At 45.3% G+C, this 12442-nt stretch overlaps 1 protein-coding gene across 1 annotated transcript in view; it reads left to right on the plus strand.

The window, feature by feature from the left end:
- The first annotated feature begins 9031 nt into the window (after positions 1 to 9031).
- Positions 9032 to 12442, plus strand: part of B4GALT4 (beta-1,4-galactosyltransferase 4) — a 63191-nt gene continuing 59780 nt past the window's right edge. Inside the window, exon 1 of the mRNA XM_019548752.1 lies at positions 9032 to 9117. The gene's annotated coding sequence lies outside the window, so the exon portion shown is untranslated. The remainder of the gene's footprint in view (positions 9118 to 12442) is intronic.

A 12442-nucleotide genomic window follows, 5' to 3' on the forward strand; every position in this document is an offset into this window, starting at 1 on the left:
GGACTGGGCACTACCTATCTGGCCAACGCAGCAAAAGGTAGGGACCACTGGATTAGATGACCCCTGAGGTCCCTTCCAGTTCTACTTTGCTGTAATTCTACCCATATTGTATTTTTCCTCAAGGAGCCTCGTTTGAGCTTTGTCGGGTGGTGCTGGCTAGGAAGGGGCCAGAACTACATTTCAAGTTTGAAATCCTCAAATTTGTGGGTGAATCTTGGAATATAAATCAGGAGATCTGAGTTTTGAAGCTGTTCCCCATCCCCAGTGTATCACATGTGCATCAATGGGGTATTTATAGGGATTCTCCTAAAACAGTGAAGTAGTGAGCATTGCATCTGGTTCACTATAGGCCAAAACATCACAATATACCACTGCCTGTATCTCAGATCCTCATCGTCACAGACAGGGTGAAGGTTTCCTCCTAACTTCCATTTCACTTCTTTCCTGCTTCCCAATCCTTTCAGCTCTTCCTCTCAGACTTTGTGCCTTTGTTTCACACTGCCCCTTAAAGCCTGTAGCACTTCCCTTGCCCTTTCTGTCAGCTGGCCTTCACTCATGCTTCAAATCTTACTTCAAAACTTTATACCCAAGTTCAATTAATCCCTCGTCTCATCAAATATCTCTTCCTCACACTCTTGAACTGTTGTTCCACAGCTCATGTGTGCTTGTCCCATCTCTCAGATAGTAAAATCTGTGAGACTGGAATGTGCCTTACTCCATTAAGTTCTGTAAACTGACGTTAGTTAATCACAGTGGGCATGTCTATATGTGCAAATGCTGTGGGGTGAGTTTACCCTAGAGTAAATTACTTGAGTAAACTCACCCCAGGCAGGCATCTACACATACAGGAAGTGGAAGCAGATTTGCTGCTCCTGGCACCAGTCTGCTTCTGCCCCCTCTGGTCCTGCATCGATCACCTGAAGCAGCCAAGGCGAGATCTAGGCTCAGGGGCTGGCAGAGAGCACAGGGCCAGGAGACAGCTGTCTCCTGGCGAGGGCTGGGAGATTGCTCCCTGCCCCTAAGGGGCTGCTTGCTGCAGGGGTCCACCACCAGAGCCCAGGCATGGACAATGTGCCCTTGCCCTGGCAGCAGGGAGCTCCCTGTTCCCACTCTGCAGTCATGGAGCGAGGGCTAGGAGATGATTCTTCCCAGCTCCATGATCGTGGACAGGGCTGGGAGCTCCTTGCTGCTGTGGCAGAGGAACAGTGTCCCCACCTGGGCTCCAGTGACAGAGTCCATCCCAGCAGCAGGCAGCTCCTGGGGCAGAGAACAATCTCCCACCCCCTGCTGTCCAGCTGACGGGGAGCAAATTTGCTCCCGGTCAGCCATCTTCACATAACTTACTGTGCAGTAATTATTCCTGAGTAAATTTGCTACTTGTATTCACAGGTAGCAAATTACTCAAGAATAGATCAAATGATTGTGCAGTAAGTATCTGCATGTGTAGAAAGTGATGCTTACTATGCAGTAATTTGTTCTTAATTTGAGTGAAGTATCTCATGTTGACATGCCCAGTGGCCCCAAATCTTAAGGTCCAAATGTGGGTTTTATAAGAGGTACTAGCAAATTGCCCATCAAGAATAATGGGGGTAGGGGGGCAACGGGGACAAAGCTCATGCCTCGCCTCTCTCCTCCCGCCCACTGTTCCTCATCCGGCCCCACTCTACCCCTGCCCCCCCACAGACATTCAGACATTGAATAACTTGCAGACATTCCTGAGGTAGCTTGCATATACCTAGCAGCATGGATCCATAGTACAGAGTTCAGCATAGGTTAACTGCCTAAACCTTGGGCTGGTTTGCAGCTCATGCTGACCTCTGCACTGCCATAGCTATGCTGCTATCAGACCCAAGCTGGTGAAAAACTAGCTTGCTTGTATACCTCTATACGAACTGCAGTCACACCTTTGACTGCAGGGTAGACCTCACCAACTCCTGACTTAGGCAAATTCCCAACAAAGTCCTTGGAAGTTGGAGATCACTCAGAAGGTATTTATAATGTGCTAAGATTTGGCCCACTGATTTAAATCACAGGTTGTATCCAAGTAAGGACACACAAAAAAAAATGAGTATAGCACTCAGGATTTACCTCAAGATTACAAATAATATTGTGAAAGCTATATGATTATAGGGTCACGAACAAAACAGAGCTCTCATGCATACAGACAATAGGTAAAGAGATGTTGTAGATAAAGCACCACTTGTCTGGCTAATCAAAAATCCTGTCTTTGGTACCTTTATATTGCAAAACAATTACACAAAAAGAGGGCTGATGGTTTGGCTTATCTTTCCAGACCATTTAGCACTACATGACGAGATTTTAGCTAGGGCTTACGAAGTAAAAACCCCAGGACTTGAGGAAAGATCAGGAAATAGAACGTTTAAACTGTGAGATTCAAGAAGAGTCCGAGATATACAGAAAGAGGTTCAGAAGAGTTGCCTCTTAATGAAAAGGAAGGGTTGGTTTATCTGAAATTTCTGTAAGTTTCTTCTGCGGAATTTATAAACTGTTTCTGTAACAGGAGTTTTCCTGTTGAAAGAAACAAGATGCCTGCATATTTTGTATGACAAAATCACATTAATAAAGTGCCTGACTCTGTATGATTGATTTCTCCTTCAGTGAGCAAATAACCTGCAAGGTTATATACCTGAAATACACTAGCACCTTGGAGGTAGGCAACATGAATAAAAATGTCCTTAAGTAACCCAAACTCCTGTTATATGTGGTCAAAAATTCCAATATTTCTATCAGACTGGACCATGCTAAATTGCATCCAAAATTGCTTCATCTGTATCTTTTCCTTATATAAGAAGCCTGCCATTATGGATTCATGTACCAAGGAAAAGTTTTTATGATAGGCAAATGGAGTTGAAGAGGATTCAGATTTACTGCCCAATCTCATTGCTTTTTAATGTGGGAGAAAGTCCTGTTCAACAGTCCAATCTAATGACTTAACTGCATGTACTATGTATTCATGTCCAGAGGGCAAAGCTTTCTTAAATTGCAATACCCTGAAATAGCAAAGACTGAATGTACAGATAATAGTGTGTTGTTTGATCGTATTTGGATAAAGTGCACCTTGATCTATTTAAAAAGTTGATAGTGTTAATTATGATTTACTGTTTGAAGAATGTGAGTCCTGGAATGATCAGAAAAAGACTTACATACTAGCTTACATTCACATTTAGCAATGTACAAGTGGAGGTGGGTTCAAATTCCTAAGTGCAGAACCTAAGTTTTCCCAGTGTTCTGTGGTATGAGATTTTAAGGTTCTGGTTCAGGTCTACCAATCAAGATCTTTTAACATACTATAAGTGAATTAGGAAGGAATTGAGAAAGTGTTAATAACTGACAAACTGATTTTTGTGGTGGGAGAAGATGCACTAGGATTACATACAATAGGTGAGTGGTGCTTAACCTATGGCCTCTGGGCTGGATCCAGATCATGGGACTGTCCTCTCACCCACAGAACTGTGTAATCTGGCATGTGGCATGCCCCACAGGTCTGGAAATTTGGCAGTGGGACAGTGGTGGCAGAATTAATTGCTCCCAGAGCCACAGCAATAAATGCTTCCACCAGTTCCCTGCCACCAAATATCCAGACCTGTGGGGAGTCCCATGGGCTGGATGATGTGCCTCAATGTGCCTGTGTACAGGGCCACTTTGTGGATGGATCTGGCATGCAGGGTTGGGTTGACATGTGGAATTGTTCTGTGGTCAGATCTGGTGTGCCCAGACCACACCTGCAGACTAACTCTGCGCATGAGGTTGGATAGGCTGAAAACCCCCGTAGTAAGTGATTATACACAGATCACCTGACCTGGTCAAAAACAGACCAAGCCATGTGTTTTTGTCCTGTCTGAACCAACTCTTGAGATATTTTCTCAATGTTGACTTAGTCCCAGCTGCATTCCAGGAGAATTTTGTCCGAGTAAGGAGCTCAAGATGTTGGTGCAGAGAAATAGAACCTATTTAAAGAGATTTTGGCAAGTAGCTTCTGTTCCCAAATATAGTGTCTCAGCAGAGAGGAGTGTTTGTAGAAGGGTCTGCAAAAGTGGATGTGTACAAAAGTGCATTAACATATTAAAAATATCAATGAGCAAAACATATTCCTCTACAGTTATGGAAACCATGAATGACAGCATGGTTAACACAGATGAACCAGAAACTAAAACTGACTGATGTAAGTTTGACTGTTCATACTGAAAAAAGTGCAAAAAGTATCTGTTGTAACTTCTAGTGCTGGAAAAGTACGTTTGCTTTTGAAATCCTCAGTTCTCAAAGCATTAATAAAAAGCCTTAGAAGCAGCAGAAATTGGAAAATACCCGTTAATTTAGTTGTCTAAATTTCCACATAGTGACATACAGGGTACATCTAAATGTGCAATTAGCAATTAGCATGTAGCAATAAACTCTGGCACAGTTTGTTTATTGCTACTGCTTGTGCCAGAGTTTATTGCTCCTGGGCGCAGTGTTTACACATGCACTTGGGACAGGAGCATGATGAGGTGGGGCACAACAGTTGTGGCTGGCAGAAGGCCCAGCGGGTCACCCTGCCAGCCTGAGGATGCTCCGCTGCGGCTCAACATGCCGTGGAGGGGCTGGTTGGGGCATTACAGTATTATAGTGCAGGGCTAGCCAGCAGGCAGCCCGTGCTCTGTAGCACCTTTGTGCCCCAACCAGCTCTAGTCACTGTTTACATGTGCATTTCAGAGCACGTAACTACTCTGCTGTAAGGATAGTATTTGTTCCAGATAGTACTATCCTACAGACAACTTAATTTACTGTGCCCTAATACAGGTACATGTGTAGACAGTAACACTTTACTGCGGAGCTAATTAGTCAGCTAAAACAAATTAGTCAGTCTAAAAACAATATTAATTAATCAGTCTAAAAACAAAAGGCCTTCTCTTAATTGTGTTTAAGGCTAGAGAGGAACAGTTCCTTTCCTTTTGGCAAATATTGATGTTTTGGATGCAAATGTTCTATGATTTTATGTATTTTCAAAACACCAGTGAAGTAGCACTTACCTCATTCCATTTGTAAGACATCTTGAATGTTCATATTTTGAAATGTCTTGGTTTTTTTTTTAAAGTGAAACTATGTCGTTTAATCAAGCACAAGATCTATCATATACTCAGAGCAAAATCACTATTCAGGTCAACAGCATTCAAAACGCCCCTGGAGATGTATGAATAGGGCAATAAACATTTTCCACATGTACTGGAACTATTGAAACATGCATAATTTCTGGGATGAGAGTCAAGACAAACAAGTGGTGTAACATTAAAATACTGGCCACATGTCTGCTGCATTGATTACATTATACCTCTGAATTATTAAATATTTCTAAAGCAAATAAAATATAGATAAGCAGACAAGAAAACAATATTGAGATAAGACTCACTACACACTGAATCAGACTGGATTGCCAATGGAACTCATTCAGCAGCAAACAAAAATCATTTTATAAACTTCAAGCTTCAAGATTGTTTTGGCAACAGATGAAAGTTTTTAGGTCCCAGTCCTGTAAAGGTTCGTACATGTGTTTAATTTTATTTACCCAAGTGGTTCTATCAGCTGGTACTACTAATATGAGTAAAGTTTAGCTAACATGTATGCACATGTTTAATTGTATTCATGTGAGTAGCAGCCATGAACATAACTACTCTAAGAAAACACATGCTTACATTTTATTAAGCTCAGGATCTTATTTACCTCTGGTCAGACAGATAATAATTTTTACTTTTTAGTTGAAATATGGCTACAATGAAGCAATAGCAGCATTACAAGATATGTGGCCTGTTACTTTATAACAAGAATAGAGGCGTTGTTATTAGTACACTAAAGTTATAATATGGTGAAATACAGATTTGACTGGCCAGATCAATACTAATGGCTTGCAAAATAAATTCCAGCATATGATTACAGTTTGTCACATGAAAGTTTCTCTTCAGACCCTTGGGGACAGCATGATCTGTACAAGTAAGAGAACGCAAAGTTAGTTCTGTTATAATTTTCTTTACTATGAGACACAACGTCAATAGCAATTACAGGCCCAAATTTGGGTACATGAGGCTGCTTTGTGTTTTGCGGGCAGTTAAAAAGAGCCCTAAAATTTGACCTGTTTAAGAAGTACATCTGAGATTCACAAGGACACAGTATAAAAGGTATAAAAGGTAATGGCTGCAACCTTTAATCTGAAAACTGATTATTGTACAACCCAATTTGAAAATCAATTGTTTGGGAATTTTGTGGCTTATATTCACTTGGCAGATGCAGACACATCCTAATATTATAAAAGCCTAAGTCTGTCTGTCTGTGATGCTTTATTCGCACTCCGATTGGTTGCCAGAAACAGCCAATCAGAGTGCTTCAAGCGTAGGGGAGGACCACCATGATTCCAAAGCCAAGCCAAGAACTGGACAGATGGGCAGGAAGCCAGGGCCAGCTCCCCCACCACGCTCCCTGCAAAAGGCAGAACAGTGGCAGCATGGGGTGTTAGGTGGCGGCACTCCATCCCAGCCCTCCCCGCCCCGTGTCATTCTTGACGGGCAATTGGCTAGTTAGAGCATGAGAGTGTTAAGTAGGAGCAATTTTAAAGTTTTCAGACTCAGAAGAGATTTGAGCAATTTATTTTACATTTTGTGGAAAAGTTCTGCTGTCTATTGAGTGGAAAGTGTTATGAATTTAAAGATTTTTATTTTTAGAATGAAAAGGAAGCTAAAAACCTGTCTTAAAATGAAGCTTTGCATGTCAATATTATAAGGTAATCTGCCCATTTTTTTCCCTTTAGATTTTTCTTTTATTAAAAAAAAGCTTTGTAAGTGTTTCTTCCATATGATTAGTATATTAGAAATTCTTTTTTTTTAAGTACCCTATTTTTCTGTAAATGCTTTGGGGATGACAGAACTAGTAGCTGTATTAAAGAAGTGAAATATGATTAAAAGGAAACTGAGAATAAAGTGACTTCCTTGGCAGGAAGGGTATATTTAAGATTAACTCTTTTTAACTCGGATGTCTGACAAAGTTGGGAGAATTTTGGAAAGTTGTTTACTAAAGATAAGCAACTTAGTGCACTTCTACCAAGAGCGATGATGTTTCAGGCAGAGGAGACAAAACGTGGTATTCTGAAAGTAAAAAAATAACTAGAATTTTAAAAGATGATAATCCCTTTAGGCCTTTTTATGAGTCATAAAGAGATGGATAAAGCTCAAAGCTCATTCATCCCTTCCTCTCCTCTCCCAAATAATTTTAACTCCTTCACCCTAAGGGAAGAGAAAGGAGGGTCCTGGCTGGCATTGAGGAGTTCTGCTTTTGGCTCTGAAAGCATTTTCCTGATCAAGTCCTCCTCCTTTCTGTGCCTTAGTTTTCTGTTTGCAAACTAGGGATAACCTTCACTTAGCACTCAGGAGGATTGTGAGATTTAATGTATGAATATGTCAAAAGCAAAACTAGCTGGGAGCTTCTGGGGAGCAGATATTCACACCTCGCAGACAGTTACCTCAGTTCTGTCTTCTCAGTGGTTTAATACTTTGCACTAGGAGATGCTGGGAGCTTATCTATGCACAACTGATTGATGTGCTACTGCCTGCAGCCTGAGAACTGTTAGAAGAGTGCATAGATGAGCACTGGAAAGCCTGGTTCCTGTCAGGATCTTCACAGGGATCTTGTCCCTGTGAAGAGATACAGCAATAATAAAAGAATATGACTGACATGCAATGCATAGGTGCAGGGGTCACGTGCACCCCATGAGAGTGCTGGTTCCTCCCTCTACACCGAGTGCTCCAGCTGGTAGGGAGGCATGGAGTATACTAGTGCCTCCCCTGAAACTGGATCTGCTGGTGGCCCCTAGTTGCTGGCTGGCTGCTACAGGACCCACCCCACTGGTTGCCAGCTCGCCACTAGGGGACCCCCTGACCCTCAGTCATGCCTGGTTGGTGCCCCCCCCCCCCGCCAGAGTTGGGAGGCACCAGTCGCCTCTGACACAATGAATCCAGGCGTGCCTATCTATGAAGACCTCCAGAATCTCCTGAATTGCCCTTACATCATGGAGACCCTCTCAAGGAGCAGCCAAGACTCCTAAACCATGGGGGCCATCACCTCAGTGCAAACAGCAAAGGCTCTGAACCAGCTCTGCTTTTTGGCTCTGACCAAGTGTGACAGGGCAAATCAAACTCCCAGGCTCGCAGGATGCCAGCTGGGATAGGGGGAGCACCTGAACGCCCATTCCTGTGAGCTTGGGGCATAAGAGGCTGGCCTGGCTGCATTTCTATGGCCGAGGGAGATTTGTAGATGTAAGGCGTCACCCTATAGCAACATAGTGACGCGCTATATCACTGTACAGTGCACTGTCTTTGTAGCGATCACATAGGTCCACGCATGATCACCAGTGATATTGCCATAGCCCGGTCCCCCGTTATAGTGTGTTGCTACGGGGACATAGGGGCCAAATATAACTGTGTGCACAGCGCAATAACCACCCATACTGCGCCATGTATAGTACTTCCAAAAAGAAGTACTAAAGCAGAGCCCCGTAGCAACGCCACCATATAGTGAAGTGTAGATGCACCCATAATAGTTATTGAGCTGTCCTCAATGGTTAACTGTTGCTTTGTTTGGGGGGGGGGGATAAAACAAACCAGCACTCCGTTATGGACCCTACAGGCCTGGTGACTCATTACAGCCAGCACCCCTAAGGGCATGGGAGGCCGAGGGCTGACGACTTGGCACGTGGCCATGGGCAGTGGGGCACAGGGCTGGCACACACCCAGGCCCCAATGCCCTGGGCAAGGCGGCGGGGTGGGCACAGCTCCTCCAGGTCACCCCGCGGCCCTGCCCCATGGCTGGCAGCGCTGCTGTGCTGCAGCGCGGGCCGGGGCTCACAGTGCCAAGCCCCGCGCGTGTGCTGGGGGCCGGGACACACGCCCGTGGGCTGTGACGTGCGGGGTGAGAGGGGAGGGGCCGCGCGCCCCCTCCAACCGCCACCTCTCCAAGGCGGGGCCACTTTAGCCCTCCGGCGAGAGGGGGGGGTCCCTTCGGTGGGAAGGCGGCCGCTCTGTTCCCGACTCTATGGTTGCAGGAGGGCGGGGGGTTTTCAGCGTGGGCCGGCAGTAGGTAAGGAGTCGCGTGGCGCGCGGGGGGTGGGAGACAGAGGACCCCAACGCGCGCCTCTCCCCCTCCAGGCGCCAAAGGGCGCATGCGTGGGGCGGCAGGTTTCTCCCACCCCGGTGCAGCCTGGAGAGGGAGCAGCTTCGGGGCGCGCTTTGCGGGGCTGCCTCGGCCTTTCCTCGCCCCCCAGGCTTTGCCAGCGCACTAATCTTTATCTTGCCCCTGCATGCACCTAGAATGGGGAATAGCTGCTTCTTGGCTACCAGCATGCCAGTGCTTGCACCCCCGCTGCCACATGTCCCCTGCAGCTGCCCCCACTCGCTTGGAGGGGCTTCTGCCACCCCCTGCAGCTGTGGTCTTCGTTGGCCAACATGTCTGGTGAGCCAGTAGTGTGCCCTGGTTGCCAAGAAGGCTAACAGGTACTGGGCTGCATTGGTAAGTGTGTTGCCAGCAGATCAAAGGAAGTGATTATTCCCCTTTATTCTGCACTGGTGAGGCCGCATAGATTAATGGATTATAGAGTCAAAAGGGACCACAATGGACCATCGTGTCTGACCCCCTGCCCCTGGTAGGAAAGAGGACTGAGGTCAGATGACCCCAGCCAGGTGACCATCAAGCCTCCTCTTGAAGACCTCCAAGTTAGGTGATACCACCACCTCTCTTGGAAACCCATTCCGGATTCTGGCCACCCTTACAGTAAAAAATGTCTTCCTAATGTCTAACCTGAATCTACTCTAGTTTGCACCCATTATTCCTAGTACTCTCTGGGGTGCTCTGGTAAATAGCGCATCTAGAGCACTGTGTTCAGTTTTGGTCTCCCACTACAGAAAATACGTGGACAAATTGGAGAGAGTCCAGTGAAGGGCAAGAAAAATGTTTCAGGGGCTGGGGCACATGATTTATGAGAAGAGGCTGGGGGAATGGGCTATTTAGTGTGGAGAAGTGAAGATAAGGGATTTGATATCACCCTGCAACTGCCTGAAGAGGTGCTAAAAAGAGGATGGAGCTAGATTGTTCTCAGTGGTGGTGGATGACAGAACAGGGAGCAGTGGTCTCAAGTTGCGGCAAGGGAAGTTTAGGCTAGATATTAGGAAGAATCTTCTCACTAGGAGGGTGGTGAAGCACTGGAATGAGTTACCCAGCGAGGTGGTGGAAGCTTCATCCTTAGGGGTTTTGAAGGCCCGTCTCAGCAAAGTTCTGGCTGGGATGATCTAGGTGGGGCTGGTCCTGCTTTGAGCAGGGGGTTGCATGAGATGTCCTCCTAAGGTCCCTTCCAGCCCTAAGTTTCTATGATTCTGTAAGTGGTGGAGGTTGATTTGGAGCAGCCCTTTTGGTGGTTTCTGTAAGCAGAGGCTGTGTGGAGGGGTGAGAGAGCCTCCCCACACCCCCGTACACAGCAGGCGCATCCACTAGGGGTTGGTGTGTTATTAAGAATGCCAGCACAAAGGCTTTGCACCTATTGATTCCATTCTGCTTTCAATCTAGGTGCTATTTTTCCCCTCCAGTAAAAAAGCTTGAGAGTAGGATTTGGCTTGCAGTATGGAGAGCATCTTTTTTTTTTTTTTGATAGTTCCTGACACCTGGCATCTGTACTTATACATGTCACTCCTTGGTAAGGCAGCAGCTATTGGAAGGAGGTACACATTTGCCAGGCTGGCTCAACAAACCCTTGCTTTTCAGCGTCCATGAGAATCCTTTGGGTTTCCATAATATTACCTCAAGCCTAAATGGGATGTAGCTTTTGGTGGCATGCAACACTGTATTTAAAAAAAAAACCCCAACTCTGGCATTTAGATGGTTGCTGGGTATGTTAGCTCACTTGTGTATTTGTTTTGCTCCACATATGGCACCAAGTCTCAAATCCTGCACCATTTTGTATTGTAGCAGTGAGATCAGTGACTTAGCTGTAGTTGTCTAACAAGGGAAGCCATTCATAACTGTGGTCCTTGACCTTGAAAGACTGGATTGTATTCCTGACCATAAAATTAGAGTTTATTACATCTTACAGAGGAGAGAGTTTTGCAGGCAGGACTGGAATAACACCCTCTTCATGGTGGCACCGAGCTGTTTGCAGAAATACTATGTTTATTACTAGAAACCACAAGTTCTCAGTGGAGTAGTTTCATGTAGTCTTGCTGGAGTTGGTTGTTCTGTCGCATATTTGGTCTCTGTCAGATGTCTGAATAATTTAAGCAGAATGTTATGCCAAAATGGCTATCTTTTGTTCAACGGATTGGTTGCTTTGATATGGTCATGGTAACGTGCATTTTCTACCATCAGACAAGATTTCATTCCTGCTGGTGTGGAGGCCAGCCCAAGTGTCGGAGAAACAACAGGGTGGCTCCCGAATAGAAATCAATTATCTTCTTATGTGCCAACAGAATGGATGCTCAAGACTTTGCTACATGGGGTCATTGAGTTATTGACTAGTATCGCTCTGGCAGAATACTTAGTCTGCTCTAACCATGCTAGTACCAAGTGATAAGTACTAAGTTTAATTTGGGCACATCTGTGCAGACTTAGCAAAGCCAGTGGAGTTCCACAGGTGTAACTGTGGACTAATATCATGCATAAGTAAATGCCAAATTCGGCTACTTTGGCACTTGTGCACACTGTGAGTCCAGAGCCAAAAGGTGCTTGATTTGCCATATAGGTCATTAAGCATTTCAAGCCATGGTGACCCTGCAACTCAGCACTGCTCATTACATGTGTGCGCTCCACATATCCTCCCCAAAGGATTGATGTGGTAATTAGCATGCACTCTCTCTCTCTCTCATGGCTGGAACTGGGTGGTCTTGTCATGAGTTCTGGGATGCTCCAAAAATTTATATGCACAGTAGGTGCCGCTTCAACTTCATAGCTGAGCTCCATTGCTGAGCACATGCTGCTTTGGCAGGAGTTTAATGATAGCCAGTCTATTTAATGAGGTTTCCTTGTATGCAAATATAAGATGAGGGCCTTTTCCTCCTATGTAGATTACAAGGAAAAAAACCTCACTTTATTGCAAATCCCAGGGAGCTTTTGCAATAGAAGTGGCAAACACTGGCAGTAATATTGTATTGTTGAGCAGGGAGACAATAAAAGTGTCTTGGGTTTAGACCGGGGTGGGCAATTATTTTGGGCAGAGGGCTGCTTACTGAGTTTTGGCAAGCCATCGAGGGCCGCATGACAGGCAGCCCAGGACAAATAAATATTAAATTTCGAAATTTTTTAGGGGCCCCGCGGGCCAGATAGAATGGCCTGGCAAGCCACATCTGGCCCCATGGCCACATTTTGACCACCCCTGGTTTAGACCTTGCCCTTTCTAATACCAGGGCCCCCAGTTTGCTCT

The sequence above is a fragment of the Crocodylus porosus genome, unplaced genomic scaffold (assembly GCF_001723895.1).
Source record: "Crocodylus porosus isolate Cpor-Errol unplaced genomic scaffold, CroPor_comp1, whole genome shotgun sequence".
NCBI classification, from domain to species: domain Eukaryota; kingdom Metazoa; phylum Chordata; order Crocodylia; family Crocodylidae; genus Crocodylus; species Crocodylus porosus.